The sequence below is a fragment of the Vigna radiata genome, unplaced genomic scaffold, assembly GCF_000741045.1.
Source record: "Vigna radiata var. radiata cultivar VC1973A unplaced genomic scaffold, Vradiata_ver6 scaffold_7, whole genome shotgun sequence".
NCBI lineage: Eukaryota > Viridiplantae > Streptophyta > Magnoliopsida > Fabales > Fabaceae > Vigna > Vigna radiata.
The window spans coordinates 4918376-4937490 of NW_014543262.1; the positions used below are offsets into that span (position 1 = coordinate 4918376).

General features: G+C 31.9%; 5 non-coding genes across 5 annotated transcripts; 1 reads left to right on the forward strand and 4 right to left on the reverse strand.

Moving 5' to 3' along the window:
• Positions 1 to 4852: 4852 nt before the first annotated feature.
• TRNAT-UGU lies at positions 4853 to 4925 on the reverse strand. Its single transcript has one exon. It is a non-coding gene; the product is annotated as a tRNA-Thr (tRNA).
• A 284-nt stretch (positions 4926 to 5209) lies between these two features.
• TRNAT-UGU lies at positions 5210 to 5282 on the reverse strand. The gene has a single exon. It is a non-coding gene; the product is annotated as a tRNA-Thr (tRNA).
• A 930-nt stretch (positions 5283 to 6212) lies between these two features.
• On the reverse strand, positions 6213 to 6285 carry TRNAT-UGU. Its single transcript has one exon. It is a non-coding gene; the product is annotated as a tRNA-Thr (tRNA).
• A 3961-nt stretch (positions 6286 to 10246) lies between these two features.
• TRNAR-UCU lies at positions 10247 to 10319 on the reverse strand. The gene has a single exon. It is a non-coding gene; the product is annotated as a tRNA-Arg (tRNA).
• Positions 10320 to 13798: 3479 nt separating this feature from the next.
• TRNAS-UGA lies at positions 13799 to 13880 on the forward strand. Its single transcript has one exon. It is a non-coding gene; the product is annotated as a tRNA-Ser (tRNA).
• The last annotated feature ends 5235 nt before the right edge of the window (positions 13881 to 19115 follow it).

Below are 19115 nucleotides of genomic sequence, written 5' to 3' on the forward strand. Positions count from 1 at the left end.
CCCAACGTCAAAAATGGCAAATGCACCGAACAAAATGCAGTTTAAACGATGAAAAATGATAGAGAATGGAAGAACAGGGTCGCCGGAGAAGAAGCAAGGTCTGAAACTATTTCGCGAAGAAGACGAAACTGTTTCGCGATTTTTGTTTTTTTACCTTCAGAAGGAGAATCTGCCGCGGTTCTACACTTAACTGCGGCATAAAGGGGGAATAGGCTGCGGTTCTCCACTTAACCGCAGCTTATTCATTTTAAAAAAATAATACATAAAGGCAATTTTGAATTTTTTTTTAACTTATATGCCGCGGTTGGGCTCCGAACCGCGGCATATACCCTTAAAATTTTAAAATTTACAGAGACTAGGGAATAGGTCACGGTTCTCCGGCCAACCGCGGCCTATTCTCCAACGTTCAGAATCCCATTAACTGCCTTCCCAACTGCTTTTTGGGGAATGTCAGCCCCTGCATTAAATTGACAGGGGAATCGACAGCGGTTGTTCAGAGAACCGCGGGCTATTCCCCTGTCATTAAATTTTTTTCTCTGACGTGGAGTCAAAGGGGTTGGTTGACAGGGGTATATGCCGCGGTTATGTGTGGAACCGCGGCATATAAGTTCAATTTATTTACAAAAGTGCCACCGCGCAGCATTATGCTGCGGTTTCTGATGAACCGTGGCATAATGTGCGCTGTATAAACCCTTTTTTTTACTAGTGAACCCTAAAACCCTAAAACCATAAACCCTAAAACCTTAAACCCTAAACCATAAACCCTAAATCCTAAACCTTAAACCGTAAACCCTAAAACCCTAAGACCCTATACCCTAAACCCTAAACCCTAATCCTTAAACCGTAATCCCTAAACCCTAAACCCCAACCCTCAACCCTAATCCTAAACCTTAATCCCTATACCCTAAACCCTAAACACTACACCCTAAACCCCAAACCCTAAGCCCTAAGCCCTAAACCCTGATCCCTAAACCCTTAACCCCAAACCCCAAACCCTAAACCGTAAACCTTAAACCCAAACCCTAAAACCCTAAAACTCTAAAACCCTAAACCCTAACAGTAAACCCTAAAGCCTAAACCATAAACCCTAAACCCTAAACGCTAAACCCTAAACTCTAAACCCTAAACCATAAACCCTAAACCATTACACTGAACCTTAAACCCAAATACCTAAACCCTAACCCCTAAAGCCTAAACCTTTAACCCTAAACCCGAAAACCCTAAAACCCTAAAACCCTAAACCCTAAACCCTAAAACACTCAACCCTAACTTGACCAATTGATCCTTAGCTTTTATGCAGAAACGAACGTATTTTAGCAATTGTCGTTCTGTAAGACCATAATGAAAACGCAATTTTTGTTTTTCTTCTAAACTAAAACGATATTGAGATTTTTTACTAAAGCGCGATTGATTTCTAAATTCGTTTTTGACAGTTGGCTTTTTACAAGTACGTCCTGGTAAATATCTTAAACGAGGTCCTCTATAATGTGACATAAAAACTCCTTTTTTAAAATGAAAAATCTTAAAAATATAAATGAAAACTAAGCGAAATAAAAAATCGTATATAATTCTAAATGAACCGAAATCTATTAAAGTTTTATAGTACAAAGAAGAATTAGATGAATTTTAAGAATATCTGAATTTATTGTATATAAAAGAATACAAAAAAGTAGGTTCATTTCTTGATTTCTTCCGTAGAGATCAAACTCTCCCAATTTTTTATTTCTAAAAATAGATAAACAATTAGGTAAAAAACAAATAGAGAAAAGCCAGTTATCGGATTCGAACCAATGATCTTTGCATTACAAATGCGATGCTCCAACCTCTAAGCTAAACTAGCTACCCTAAACCCTAAATACTAAACCCTAAACCTTAAACCATAACCCCTAAACCCTAAACCCTAACCCCTAAACCCTAAACAATAAACCCTAAACCCTAAACCCTATCCCTAAACCCTAAACCCTAATCCCTAAACCCTAAACTATAAACCCTAAACCATAAACCATAAACCCTAAACCGTAAACCATAAACCCTAAACCCTAAACCCTAACCATAAACCCTAAACCCTTAAACCTAAACCCTAATCCCTAAACCCTAAACTATAAACCATAAACCATAAACCCTAAATCGTAAACCCTAAACCATAAAACCTAAACCCTAAACCCTAACCCTAAACCCTAAACCATTAACCCGAAACCCTAAACCCTAAACCCAAAGCCTAAACCCTAAACCCTAATCCCTAAACCCTAAACACTATACCCTAAACCCCAAAACCCTAATACCCTAACACCCTAAACCCTAACCCTAAACCATAAACCCTAAACCCTAAAAAATAACACTAAACCGTAAACCCTAATCCCTAAACCCGAAAACCGTAAACGCTAAACCCTTAACCCTAAAACACTAAACCCTACCCGTACCAATTGATCCTTTAGCTTTTCCGAAAAAACAAACGTATTTTAGCAATTGTCGTTCTGTAAGACCATTATGAAAACGGAATTTTTTTTTCTTCTAAACGAATACGATATTGAGATTTTTTACACAAGCACGATTGATTTCTAAATTCGGTTTTGACTGTTGGTTTCTTACAAGTACGTCCATGTAAATATCTTAGATGACGTATTTTTTTCAAAGGAGGTCCTCTGTAACGTGACATAAAAACTCCTTTTTTAAAATGAAAAATCTTATAAATAGAAATGAAAATTATACGAAATGAAAAATCTTATATAATTCTAAATGAAGCGAAATCTACTAAAGTTTTATAGTACAAAGAAGAATTTGATGAATTTTAACAATATTGTATATAAAAGAATACAAAAAACTAAAAGTCGGTTATTGGATTCGAACCGATGACCATCCCATTTCAAATGTGATGCTCTAACCTCTAAGCAAAACCGGCTACCCTAAACCCTAAACCCTAAACCCCAATCCCTAAACCATAAGCCATAAACCCTAAACTATAAACCCTAAACCCTAAACCCTCAACCCCAAACCCTAAAAGTCTAAAACCCTAACCCTCAACCATAAACCCCAAACCCTAAACCATAAACCCTAAACCCTAAACCCAAAGCCTAATCCCTAAACCCTAAACGCTATACCCCAAACCCTAAAACCCTAAAACCCGAAAACCCTAAATCCTAAACCATAACCTGATCAGATGATCCTTTAGCTTTTCCGGAAAAAGGAACGTATTTTAACAATATTCGTTCTATATGACCATGAACCCTAAACCCTAAATCCCTCAACCCTAAAACCCTAAAACACTAAACCCTAAACCCTATACCATCAACCCTAAACCCTAAATCCTAAACCCTAAACCTTCAACTCTAAAACCCTAAAACCATAAACCGTAAAACCATAAACCCTAAAACCTTAAACCCTAAACCCTAAACCATAAACCCTAAATCCTACACCCTAAACCTTAAACCGTAAACCCTAAAACCCTAAGACCCTATACCCTAAACCCTAAACCCTAATCCTTAAACCATAATCCCTAAACCCCAACCCTAAACCCCAACCCTAAACCCTAATCCTAAACCCTAATCCCTATACCCTAAACCCTAAACCCCAAATCCTAAACCCTAAACCATAAACCCTAAAACCCTAAACCCTAAACCTTAAACCCAAAAACCCAAAAACCATAAAGCCTAAAACGTTAAACCCTAAACCCTAAACCATAAACCCTAATCCCTAAACCCTAAATCCCTAAACCCTAAACCCTATAACCTAAACCCTATAACATAAACCCTAAACCCTTATCCCTAATCCCTACACCCTAAACCCTAAACCCAAACCCTAAACCCTAAACCCTAAACACTAATCCCTAAAACCCTAAAATCCTAAACCCTAAACCGAAAATCCTAAAACACTAAACCCTAACTTGACAAGTTGATCCTTTAGCTTTTCCGAAGAAACGAACGTATTTTAGCAATTGTCGTTCTAAAAGACCATAATGAAAACACAATTTTTGTTTTTCTTCTAAACGAATACGATATTGAGATTTTTTACTGAAGTGCGATTGATTTCTAAATTCGCTTTTGACTGTTAGCTTATTACATGTACATCATGGTAAATATCTTAGACGACGTATTTTTTTCAAACGAGGTCCTCTATAACGTGACATAAAACTCCTTTTTTAAAATGAAAAATCTTATAAATAGAAATGAAAACTAAATGAAATGTAAAATCTTATATAATTCTAAATGAAGCGAAATGTACTAAAGTTTTATAATACAAAGGAGAATTAGATGAATTTTAACAATATCCGAATTTATTGTATATAAAAGAATACAAAAAAGTAGGTTCATATCTTGATTTCTTTCGGAGAGTTCAAACTCTCCAAATTTTTTATTTCTAAAAAATAGATAATCAATTATGTCAAAAAAAATTGAGAAAAGTCGGTTATCGAATCAGAACCGATGACCATCGCATTACAAATGTGATGCTCTAACCTCTAAGCAAAACCGACTACCCTAAACCCTACACCCTAAACCATAAACCCTAAACCCTAAGCCCTAAACCCTAATCCATAAACCATAAACCCTAAACCGTAAACCCTAAACCCCAAACCCCAAACCCTAAAACCCTAAAACTCTAAAACCCTAAACCCTAACCCTAAACCCTAAACCATAAACCCGAAACCATAAACCCTAAACCCTAAACCCAAACCCTAAACCCTAAACGCTATACCCTAAACCCTAAAACCCGAAAACCCGAAAACCCTAAAACCTAAACCCTAAAACACTAAACCCTAACCTGACTAGTTGATCCTTTAGCTTTTCCGGAAAAACAAACGTATTGTACCAATTGTCGTTCTGTAGATTATCAATTATGTAAAAAACAAATTGAGAAAAGCCAGTTATCGGATTCGAACCGATGACCTTCGCATTACAAATGTGATGCTCTGACCTCTAAGCTAAATCGGCTACCCTAAACCGGCTACCCTAAATCCTAAACCCTAAACCNTAAACCCTAAACCCTAAACAATAAACTATAAACCCTAAACCCTATTCCCTAAACCCTAAACCCTAATCCCTAAACCCTAAACGCTATACCCTAAACCCTAAAACCCGAAAACCGTAAAACCTAAACCCTAAAACACTAAACCCTAACCTGACTAGTTGATCCTTTAGCTTTTCCGGAAAAACGAACGTATTTTAGCAATTGTCGTTCTGTAGATTATCAATTATGTAAAAAATAAATTGAGAAAAGCCAGTTATCGGATTCGAACCGATGACCTTCGCATTACAAATGCGATGCTCTAACCTCTAAGCTAAATCAGCTACCCTAAACCAGCTACCCTAAATCCTAAACCCTAAACCCTAAACCATAAACTCTAAACCCTAAACCCTAAACCCTATACCCTAAACCCTAAATCCTAAACCCTAAATCCTTAAAACCCTGAACCCTAAACCCTAAAACTCTAAAACCCTAAACCCTCACCCTAAACCCTAAAGCCTAAACCATAAACCCGAAACCCTAAACCCTAAACCCTAATCCCTAAACCCTAAACATTACACCCTAAACCCTAATACCCTAAACCATAAACCCAAAACCCTTAACCCTAAACCCTAATCCCTAGACCCTAAACACTATACCCTAATACCCTAACACCCTAAACCCTAACCATAAACCATAAACCCTAAACCCTAAACCCTAAACCATAACACTAAACCCTAAACCCCAAACCCTAATCCCTAAACCCTAAAACCTTAAACCCTAAACCCTTAACCCTAAAACACTAAACCCTACCCGGACCAGTTGATCCTTTAGCTTTTCCGGAGAAACAAATGTATTTTAGCAATTGTCGTTCTGTAAGACCATTATGAAAACGCAATTTTTGTTTTTCTTCTAAACGAATACGATATTGAGATTTTTTACTGAAGCGCGATTGATTTCTAAATTCGTTTTTGACAGTTGGCTTTTTACAAGTACGTCCTAGTAAATAGCTTAAACGAGGTCCTCTGTAATGTGACATAAAAACTCCTTTTTTAAAATGAAAAATCATATATAATTCTAAATGAACCGAAATCTACTAAAGTTTTATAGTACAAAGAAGANTTAGATGAATTTTAAGAATATCTGAATTTATTGTATATAAAAGAATACAAAAAACTAGGTTCACTTCTTGATTTCTTCCGTAGAGATCGAACTCTCCCAATTTTTTATTTCTAAAAATAGATAATCAATTATGTAAAAAACAAATTGAGAAAAGCCAGTTATCGGATTCAAACCGATGATCTTCGCATTACAAATGCGATGCTCTAACCTCTAAGCTAAACCGGCTAACCTAAACTAGCTACCCTAAACCCACAATCCTAAACCCTAAACCCTAAACCCTAAACTCTAAATCCTAAACCCTAAAACCTTAAACCCTAAACCCTAATCACTAAATCCTAAACCCTAAACCCTAAATCGTAAACCTTAACCCTTAAACCCTGAACCCTGAACCCTAATCCCTAAACCCTAAACGCTAAACACTAAACCCTAAACCCTAAACCCAAACCCTAACCCTAAAGCGTAAAACCTAAACCCTATACCCTAAACCCTAAACTGTAAACCCTAAATCCTAAACCCTAATCCTTAAACCCTAATCCCTAAACCCTAAAACTTAAACCCTAAACCCTAAGCCCTAAGCCTTAAACCCAAATCCCTAAAGCCTAAACCCTTAACCTTTAACCCTAAATCGTAAACCCTAAACCCTAAACTCTAAAACCCTAAAACTCTAAAATCCTAAACCCTAACAGTAAACCCTAAACCATAAACTATAAACCCTAAACCCTAAACGCCAAACCTTAAACCCTAAATCCTAAACCCTAAACGCTAAACCTTAAACCCTAAACCCGAAAACACTAAAACCCTAAAACCCTAAACCCTAAAACACTAAACCCTAACTTGACCAATTGATCCTTAGCTTTTCTGGAGAAACGAACGTATTTTAGCAATTGTCCTTCTGTAAGACTATAATGAAAACGCAATTTTGTTTTTCTTCTAAACGAATACGATATTGAGATTTTTTACTGAAGCGCGATTGATTTCTAAATTCGTTTTTTACAGTTGGCTTTTTAAAAATACGTCTTGGTAAATATCTTAAACGAGGTCCTCTGTAACGTGACAAAAAAACTCCTTTTTTAAAATGAAAAATCATAAAAATAGAAATGAAAACTAAGCGAAATGAAAAATCATATATAATTCTAAATGAACCCAAATCTACTAAAGTTTTATAGTACAAAGAAGAATTAGATGAATTTTAAGAATATCTGAATTTATTGTATATAAAAGAATACAAAAAAGTAGGTTCATTTCTTGATTTCTTCCGTAGAGATCGAACTCTCCCAATTTTTTATTTCTAAAAGTAGATAATCAATTATGCAAACAACAAATTGAGAAAACCAGTTATCGGATTTGAACCATTGATATTCGCATTACAAATGCGATGCTCTAACCTCTAAGCTAAACCCGCTACCCTAAACTAGCTACCCTAAACCCTAAATCCTAATCCATAAACCCTAAACCCTAAACCCTAAACAATAAACCCTAAACCCTAAGCCTTATACCCTAAACCCTAAACCCTGAACCCTAATCCCTAAATCCTAAACGCTATACCCTAAACCCCAAAACCCTAATCCCTAAATCCTAAACGCTATACCTCTAAGTTAAACTGGCTAACCTAAACTAGCTACCCTAAACCCTAAATCCTAAACCCTAAATCCTAAACCCTAAACCATAAACCCTAAATCCTAAACCCTAAACCATAAAACCTTATACCCTAAACCCTAATCACTAAATCCTAAACCCTAAACCCGAAACCGTAAACCCTAACCCTTAAACCCTAAACCCTGAACCCTAATCCCTAAACGTTAAACACTAAACCCTAAACCCAAACCCTAAACCCTAAACCCTATACCCTATACCCTAAAGCGTAAACCCTAAACCCTAAACCCTATACTCTAAACCCTGAACCCTATACCCTAAACTGTAAACCCTAAACCCTAAACCCTAAACCCTAATCCCTAAACCCTAAACCCTAAGTCCTAAGCCATAAACCCTAATCCCTAAAGCCTAAACCCTAAACCCTTAACCCTAAACCGTAAACCCTAAACCCTAAAACCCTAAAACTCTAAAATCCTAAACCCTAACAGTAAACCCTAAACCATAAACCCTAAACCCTAAACGCTAAACCTTAAACTCTAAACCCTAAACCCTAAACGCTAAACCTTAAACCATAAACCCGAAAACCCTAAACCCTAAAACACTAAACCCTAACTTGACCAATTGATCCTTAGCTTTTTTGGAGAAACAAACGTATTTTAGCAATTGTCGTTCTGTAAGACCATAATGAAAACACAATTTTTGTTTTTCTTCTAAACGAATACGATATTGAGATTTTTTACTGAAGCGCGATTGATTTCTAAATTCGTTTTTAACTGCTGGCTTTTACAAGTACGTCCATGAAAATATCTTAGACGACATATTTTTTTGAAACGAGGTCCTTTGTAACGTGACATAAAAACTCCTTTTTTAAAATGAAAAATCTTATAAATAGAAATGAAAACTAAACGAAATGAAAAATCTTATATAATTCTAAATGAAGCGAAATCAACTAAAGTTTTATAGTACAAAGAAAAATTTGATGTATTTTAAATATATTGTATATACAAGAATACAAAAAAGTAGGTTCATTTCTTGATTTCTTCCGCAGAGATCGAACTCTCCCAATTTTTTATTTCTAAAAAATAGATTATCAATTATGTAAAAAACAAATTCAGAAAAGCCGGTTATCGGATTCGAACCGATAACCATCGCATTACAAATGCGATGCTCTAACCTCTAATTAAACCTGCTACCCTAAATCGGCTACCCTAATCCCTAAACCCTAAACACTAAACCCTAAACCATAAACCCTATACGCTAAACCCTAAACCCTAAATTGTAAACCTTAAACCCTAAAACCCTAAAACCATAAACCCTAAACCGTAAACCCTAAACCCTAAACCATAAACCCTAAAAACTAAAACCTTAACCCTAAACCCTAAACACTAAACCCTAAACCCTAAACCCAAAACCCAAACCCTAAACCCTAATCCCTAAACCCTACACCCTAAACCCTAAACTTTAATCCCTAAACCCTAAACCATAAACCCTAATCCTTAAACCCTTAACCTTAAACCCTAAACTGTAAACCTTAAACTCTAAACTCTAAACCCTAAACCCTAAACTCTAAAACCCTAAAACCTTAAACCCCAACAGTAAACCCTAAGCCCTAAACCCTAAACCCTAAACCATAAACCCTAAACCCTAAACGCTAAACCCTAAATCCTAAAGCCCTAAACCCTAACCCTAAACCATAAACCCTAAACCCTATACCCTAAATCGTAAAGGCTAAAACGGTAAAACCCTAAACCCTAACACCTTAAACCCTAATCCCTAAAACCTAAACACTAAACCTTTAACCCTAAACCCTAAACCGTAAACCCTAAACCCTAAAACCCTAAAACTCTAAAACCCTAAACCCCAACAGTAAACCCTAAGCCCTAAACCCTAAACCCTAAACCATAAACCCTAAACCCTAAACGCTAAAGCCTAAACCCTAAAGCCCTAAACCCTCACCCTAAACCGTAAACCCTAAACCCTAAACCATAAACCCTAACACCCTAACCCTAAACCATAAACCCTAAACCCTAACCCCTAACCCCTAAACCCTAAACCATAAAACACTAAACCCTAACTTGACCAGTTGATCCTTTAGCTTTTCCGGAGAAACGAACGTATTTTTGCAATTGTGGTTCTATAAGACCATAATGAAAACGCAATTTTTGTTTTTCTTCTAAACGAATACGATATTGAGATTTTTTACTGAAGTGCGATTGATTTCTAAATTCGTTTTTGACTGTTGGCTTTTTACAAGTACGTCCATGTAAATATCTTAGACGACGTATTTTTTTGAAACAAGGTCCTCTGTAACGTGACGTAAAAACTCCTTTTTTAAAATGANAAATCTTATAAATAGAAATGAAAACAAAACTAAATGAAAAATCTTATATAATTCTAAATTAAGCGAAATCTACTAAAGTTTTATTGTACAAAGAAGAATTAGATGAATTTTAACAATATCTGAATTTATTGTATATAAAAGAATACCAAAAAGTGGGTTCATTTCTTAATTTCTTACACAGAGATCGAACTCCCCCCATTTTTTTTTTCTAAAAAAATATATTATCAGGTATGTAAAAAACAAATTGAGAAAAACCGGTTATCGGATTCGAACCGATGACCGTCGCATTAGAAATGCGATGCTCTAACCTCTAAGCTAAACTGACTATCCCAAACCCTAAACCCTAAAACCCTAAACCCTAAAACCCTAAACCCTAAAATCCTAAACCCTAAAATCCTCAAATCCTAAAACCCTAAACCCTAAACCCTAAAACCCCAAAACCTTAAAACCCTAAAACCCTTAATCCTATACCCTAAACCCTATATCCTAAACCCTAAACCCGAAACCCTAAATCCTATACCCCTAAACCCTAAAACCATAAACCCTAAACCCTAAACCCTAACCCTAACCCTAAACCCTAAAACCCTAAAACCCTAAACCCTAAAAGCCTAAAACCCTAAACCCTAAGCCCTAAACCCTAAACACTTCTTTTGTTTTTGTCTCTTTGTAGACAGATAACGTTTAACTTGCTCAAGCTTTCTTGTGTCCTTTAATAATTAATTCTTTTAATTGTTTTAGCTGAAGACATTGTCTCGACTTGTTTCGTTTTCGAGAGAAGTCAAATTCCTAATTTAGGTATTTTGAGCGTTAAACACTTAGAAACATGAGTGGTAGCTCCAGAATCCAACCACCCTTATTAGGAACTTCAATAATATTTGCTTCAATACTTGCAGAAACATAAAAAGTACATTTCTTTTCGAACCAAGTGGATAGAATGATCTTTCATTTTCTTCAATCTCCCCTCCTCTTGTACTAACATGACTTTGATTTCTTGAAAGTTCCATTTATCCTTAAGAGCGTTATAGTTCACTTGGAACTGGCCAAATTTAGGAGGAAGAGAGTTCATGATGAACTGTACGAGAAAAGACTCATTCACCTCCATTCTCATTGACTTCAATCTTACTACTATATTAGTCATTCCAGTTACATGTTCATGTATGGGCTGTGACCAGTCAAACTTTTTGGTAGTCAGTTCACTCATAAGAGTTCCCACAATAGACTTGTCAGTTATGTCTGATTGTGAGTAATCCTTAATCATTTTCATGAATTCCTTTGCGTTTCCCACAATATACAGACTCATACATTAATTCTTTAATTAAAATTAATGGATTCAAACAAAAATTATTACACTAGTCATACATTCAAGTTCACCTTTGGGTGACACTTAAACTGATAGGTAATCATTTAAGTCATTCATTTAATTTCATCTTTGGGTGATTCTTAAATTGACAAATTCCATATATACTTTAATAAACAATAAATCATACTTAAGTATATATGTATACTATCTTTGGACATACAAACATATTTATTAAGTACATAAAATGTCTCCCTTTAATGTGATCAATTGTAAACAATGGTTCACTTTTGAATAATCCATAACATCCTTATATCAATTACTAATTATTATATATATTCATAAATTAACATCCTATATTTTAATTTATGAATAAATTTCACAATAATATGAACAATTTAAAAGAACAACAGAATTACTAAAAATTTTAATTTTGATTAAAATTATAATTCATTCGAAATTCAACTTAATTAAATTTTCTTCATCCAAGATTAAAAAAAAAAATTACATATAATTTATAAAACAAAATTATACCATATATGTCAGTAAATACACTTTTCTAATTAAAAACATTTATAAGCTTCAAACTTTTAATTCACATTTAATTTCTATTCCATGCACATCAATCTTAAAAAAAAAAATTAACATAAGCACAACATTAAAATACTTTACTGTGAGAAACATAAAATTGCTTCCAAAATGGAATTCTGCGCCGGATAAAAACACATTACAGAGCTGCTTTAATGGAACAATCAGAAAAAAAAAAAAAAAAAAAGGAACTTGCGGCTTCCAAAAGATATTCACGTTACAGTGAATATTCTTTCTTTCATCAAGATTTTAACTTTTGGCATAAAGTAACTTTAATGAACTTTACTTTTGTGCACAGATCAAAATCACATTAATGCGATAATCAAATAAAACCTTATGGTTGGAATGAAATTCACATTACAGTGAATTTAATTTTTTTTTTATGCAAATAAAATAAATAAATATCTGAAAAATTAAAATCCCTAAATTTTATAATTAAAAAGTTAGGATTTTAAAAATTGAAAACTTACCTGAATCCATTGTATAGTTCTTCCTGTAGATTGTTCTCTCTTCTCTTATTCCTCTTTAATGCTTTCTTGATAATATAGAAATTATCAAGAATATTTTTCCCGGTCAAAGTCACAGTTTCTTTACTTTCTCTAAAAACATTACTTTTCTCTTTTTCTTTTCCAGAACAAAAGAGTAGTCAAATATTTTTCTTCTTTTATGATATTTAGTTAACTTTAATAAAATACTAAAATGCACTTTATTGAAGTGAGAAAAGAAGAATTAATTTTAATAAGTCTAAAATAATTTCTATAACTTAATATTTTATATTCTAATAATCATTACATTAGGATCTTTAATTCAAAATTATATTTTAAATTACATTATCAATGTTAAATTAATATAATTTAACAACTAAACATTGTTTTTACCAAAAGTATTCAGAACATTGTTCAAACTCTCCATTTATAATGTTTCATTATATTTCACCATCTTTACAAGATACACTCAGCTTCACAAGAACAAATTATATACACTCGTCCCAATCTCCTAACATTCTTTGGAAAGATTTAAAAGTTTTGTACTAAGGGTTGCTAATAACTAGGAATGGTCAATACTAAATTTTTTTGGTTGTTAACAAATTTTTAAAGAAAACTCATTTTATATCATGCAAAAAAAAATATTATACATGCTATATTGTTAGTTTAGTTATTATAAAAGTAATCAGATTACATTATCCTCAACTCTAACTTTTTATGGAAGATATATGAAAATAATAAATCTAGATAGGAATGCAAAAAATGGATGGAGATGATAAAGTTAACATATGCAAAGTTGTAAATTAGTTTCTAGATATTGTCTTAAGTTTGTACGAAACATGTTCTTAGAAAAGTATAATATTAAATTGGGTAGGGAATGGATCAAAGCCCCCAACTATTAATAGTATAATTGAATATAGTATCACTTTCCATTGCATTAGATATCACTTTTCAACATGCTATCACATCTACCAAGAAGTGGCAAACATGATAATTGCGCACCTCACCATAAAGAGAAGAAAAAGATCAAATGATTAAAAGTTCCATAGCTCACTTAAAAGAACATATAATAGTGATGAACAATTTTTCCTAGTTTAAAAAATAATTTTCCAATATGCTCTTTCAAACGTTTTCGTTAGTTCAACTTTTTGCATCAATTTACCTATAAATAATTATAAGAAAAAAATAAAAAAGTTTATCTCATAAATCAATGTTCAAAGAGGATAAATATTTAATTATATCCAACGTGCGTCCATCGCAGCGATTGTTTAATTGAAAAGTAGCTCACTTATCTTTCTTTAAAATATCACAATCGGGTTTAAATAAAATATGATAATGATTCCTTTTACCAAGTTATTTATCTAAATATTAATTATCCACGTTGCATTTAATAGTTTTAAATGTTATATTAAAGTTAAAAGTGCAAAAGCAGAGGTCGATATGTCCGAGTGGTTAAGGAGACAGACTTGAAATCTGTTGGGCTACGCCCGCGCAGGTTCGAACCCTGCTGTCGACGAATATTTTTGTTTTGTTCCATGTTCCTCTATGTTATATCGTACTAGAATTGAAAAAATTAAAAAAATATATAATTAATAAAAACAAATAAGAACAATAATTAGTTTTTCATTGATGAACTTTATAGTGACTAAATCGATTTACAAGTGTTCATTATGAAAGACTAATTAGGGTGAGTAATTTTAGTGTCACTGCCTATTGAGACAAATAAGCAATGTTATTCTTTAATTAACCTTGATTTCTTTCGTTTTGTGTCAAATTTTGGCCAATATTAATATTAAATTTTGTTGTAGTGGGTATCTTATTATATTCGTTTAATTTTAATAAAATTTTACATAAATAATCATAATAACACTTCATTTTTTAATAATTAAATCATAAAATTAATTAATGTATATATTTATAATGCAGCTATCTACATGTAGAGATGATATAATAAAAACTTAAATTATGGAAAATTAAAGGATAAAATACTTAAAATAAAAGATAACATATATTTCAAGCTTTTTCATTATTAATATGCAGCTTGGTAGTCGAATTTATAAGTTATTATTTATGATGCACTACTACGATAGGTGTATTGGATGGATACCAGAGATATAAAATATACCGATACATTTATTTTGAAAATAACACAATACAATATGTGAAATGGGTATATTAAAAAGTATACAAAAATTCGTAAAAACATGATAATATGTCATTATTATCGTGTGAATCTAAATTAAAATCAGATGTATTAAACAATGTAAAAATAAAAAATTGTAAATTATCATCATCTTAAAAATATTACTCATTTATAGATTAGATATTTTGTGAATAAGTATCAATAAAGTATCTTAAAATATCGAACACGAATAAATATTGAACCCAGATATATAATCCATATTAAAGTATTGGTGCATTATAGGTTATTTCATTATAGATATTTTATTTTTTAAGTATCTAAAGACAGTTTATAAAGCATAATTTAAGTAAAAGATGTTAAATAATATTTAAAAGTAAATAAATATTCATATAGTATGTTTTCTTGGATTTATACCATATTATCAATTAAATAATATTTAAATTCTATACACTAATATTTAAAAGTATACTTATGAATGTAAAATGCATTAATAGAGAGCAAATTACTTCCTGATTTAGTACCATTATATTATTCCTTAATTGTTTTGCATTTAGCAATTTGTAAAATGCATTCGTCTTTACCAATTTAATCATCATTCATTTAATACCATTATATTATTCCTTAAACGTTTGTATTCTTACTTGATATGATAACTTAATATAGGAAATACATATATGGTGAAATTGATGCTGATATTTTTTACAACTTTTTTTAACAATTTTTGTCTTTTTAACAACTTTTTGACAATAGGACACGTGTCATCACTTTATTAGTCTATTTGAATTTATGTTTAAAAAAATATTTGAAACGGACTAATCACAAACTGACACATATGCGTTGTTAAAAAATTGTTAAAAATGTGTTGTTAAAAGAATTTTTTTCATTTATAAATAGGTACACCTTTTGATGCCTAATTACAAACTCCAACACCCTAAATTGAGGAAACAAAGAAGCAAGATGGTCCATTCTTTTGCTAAACACTCACTCTTGCTTGTAACACTTTTTTGTTTTGTGTTTTCCTTGTGTTCAGCAAGAACAGTGCAAATAGGCGACATTTGCTCGAAACACAACAACCCTAGCATTTGCAATGCAATTATACTCTCAGTGCCAGGGACAAATCAAGGTGTCGATATTGGTAGCGTTTCCTTGAATCTTGTTAACATGGCTCACGTCAATGCTTTTGATACCATAACCCTGATTAGCGAGATAATAAGAAACAGCAGCGACCCACAAACCCACCAACGTTATAATTCATGCACTATGGATTACACCGATGTGTTACTTGCTCTCAGTCAGGCTAAGGAATCTTACAATTCTGGAAATTACAGCGACATGAAGCTCAATGCCGCAGTTGTGACGAAAGATGTTAAAGATTGTGACACAAAGGCTTATGATTCATCCCAAATCAGAAGCAATAACCAGTATTTAGCAGATTTCAGCATGATTATCATGATTCTATCTGATTTTCTAGCGGGGAAATATTAACTTCAATGGTTCTTAGTTTTGTTTGTGTTTGGGTAAGTATATGAAGTTTCAATGTTCACGAGGTTAGGGAAAGTGATTCCCATTCCTTTAGGAACGAGTTTTGGAATATGTGGACGATGTTTCAAGAATGAGTTAAAGAATTTTTGAAAATGCTTTACAATAATGATAATTTTATAAAAATTTTACATTTATTTCACACTTTGTATATGTAGGGATACCTAGGTCAATGGATTAAACAAACAAAAAATAACAACTCTTAAACAATCATTTAAGATAGCATGTTGAGGTATTTACAATTGATTGACAATTTATTGATAATGGACTAGGCCTAAAGGTAAACTCGTTTTAATATATATATATAAATAAATATATGTTTGATATGTCAGAGTTTAGCAAGACGTTCGATATCTCTCCACTAATTGAATTGTTGGATAAATCGATAATGTTGAAAGTAGGAATGTCATGTAATTAATTCTGAGTACTCATTTTCTATTAAATATTATCACGCAAAATCATTGACTTTGAACATCAGAGTGTCTTTGACAGGTATTCTCCCACATAATCAGGAAGTTCACCCAGTCTTTAGAACAATTTTGAATGCTTTGAGTAATCCCTAACCCGAAACACTGTACATTTCATTTTTTTTTCTTAAAAAACTACAAAAGTTTATTTTTTATGATATTTTTTCCTTTTACTATGTGTCAAATCAATATAAAAGTGTGTCACCTTACTTTGACAGGACTTTTTTTTTATTGTACTTATGCATAGGTGTCTAATATGTGTGATGATGTCATTATTGAAACGATTAAATCAAGACTCCTAAACTATAACAATTTCAGTATTCTTAATATAGTAACCAAAAGATTAATAAAGATAAAAAGAATCTAAAATCTTCTCCCAATAATTTCAAAATTGATTTTTAACAAAATAATTCTTATAAAATTTATATTAAAAGGATTAAACAAATAAAATAAATATAACAAAAGAGATAAAGATATAAAATTTAAATTGGTCAAAATCAAATAAAGAAACAAATAGAAAATAAATAATAAGAAAGAAAATTGAAAAAAAAGAAAGATAAAAAGGCTTAAATAATAATCATGAAATTGGTTGATTAGATAGATTTTTCAAAATAAAATTTATGTTTGATTTTATATGGATTTATTATTTAATAGATTCTTATTTTAGATTATAAATTAATCAAGGTAAGTTCTCAACTCACGTTCTCATTATTAACCAAAGTAATTTATCAATTGGAAGCAATTTTTTTATTACTCATAACAAATTTAACTAGTAACTTCTTAATTAAATATTACTATGTCTAATTATGTTTATTTTTTTTATCTCTTTTATCAAGTAAAGACTAGTTAACTAAAGTAATATCTTGATTAATTCTTGTTAAAGTCTTTACCTTTAATTAAAGTAATTTCTTAATTATTGGCAAAACTCATTTAATCACACGAAAATTCTAACTTTAACAAAAATAACTTCTTAATTAAAATTAAAACCCTTTTGACTAATATTATTGTTATATTTTGTAAATTTAACATCACATTGACTTGCTATAATATAAAATTCATTATTTTGACTTGATTAAGGGATAAAAAACTACAAATAAAAGTACTTCACAACAAAATTTAAAAGAACAAGTAATTTTAATCATCTAACCTTAAAATTCCATTAAGAAATGACAACAAAATCACCTCAGAGGGTTAAAACTCCATGGAAAGAAAAAGTAAACTAAGAATGGAAGAATTTGAAAAAGAGGAGAAAAGGTGTGGAGAAGGAGGTTTGACCGAAATTGAGCCTCCCAAAGGGTTCCTAAGAGCTCCCTTGATATATTCCTCCAATGGTTCTAAAAATTGGATGATTTTCTTTTCTTCCTCTTTTGTTGTTGAAATCTTATTCTATTAATGTAATCTTCTCCAAATACCTTTTAAATAAATCCAATATCTCCATTATATATTTGGTTGTTCTAAAGCTTTGAAAATATTTAAGAGGATTTTACCAAATCTTAAAAGATTTGATTGTTACTATGTTGATATTTAATTATATAAAATAATTATTTTAAAAATATCAAATACAATATTTAGAGATATATTTTTTCTAAATTATCTCTTACCATAAATATTATTGCATTATTAAAGGGCTTTAAGTTGAAAAAGTTATAGAAAAATGCATAGGTTATTCTTTTATAGCTTTACTTTGCATTTTCGCTAAGCCAAGCTGAAATTCGCTTAGCCAAACATTTTTTTCCTTAGTGTTGAGCATATGGTTGTGGCACTGAACGCCTCTTAACATTTCAACATGGGTGATGGGTGCGTCTATATGGTGCTAGTACTCCTGATTTTTCAACTTTTCCATTTTCTTCACTTTTTCATGCTTTATTAGTCATCTTTCACTATAAAAATATTGTTTTTACTGACAATTATTTATCGACGATCCAAGATCCGCCGATCAGTTTAAATTACTGACGAAATTACTGATGAATTATGTTGTTTTATTTACCTACAGATATTTTTGCTAGTAATGTATTGGTGATAATTTACTGACAGATCTGGTCATTGGTAAGTTCTTCAATCAAATGAGGTCAACCCCCCCCCTTCCAAATTCCATTTCACCGAAAGTCTTTCCCTTTAGCCTCTATGCTCTCACCCTTTTGTCCTCTGTGCTCTCACCTCTATGCTCCAGCCAACTTCAAATTTGTGTGTCTTGTTGTTAGCGTTTGTCCTCGTCACCATTTGGTGGTCTTGATACACTGTCGTTGAAGAAATAAAATTAATATTACTTTACAAGACAACTTAAGTAGTGCCAAATTAGTAGTCAAGAAAGTAGATAGGGTTAAAGTAACTTTGAGTCGTTTCCCAACTAATACGAAATTTCTTTTTAATACTTGACTCTTAGAAGACTCTAAAAAGGTTAGTAAACATATGTGATTAGAATGACAATCTATCCTAATGAATTTGATGTTGAAGAATGTCATGAGTTTAATTGAATAACAAATGAGAATCTTATAAACAATTATAATGAAATATGATACTTCCATTTCTTTTTCAAGATAGATTCATCATTGGTTATCCAAAGATTATTGTTAAATTGATTATTGTGAGTTTTAAATTAATC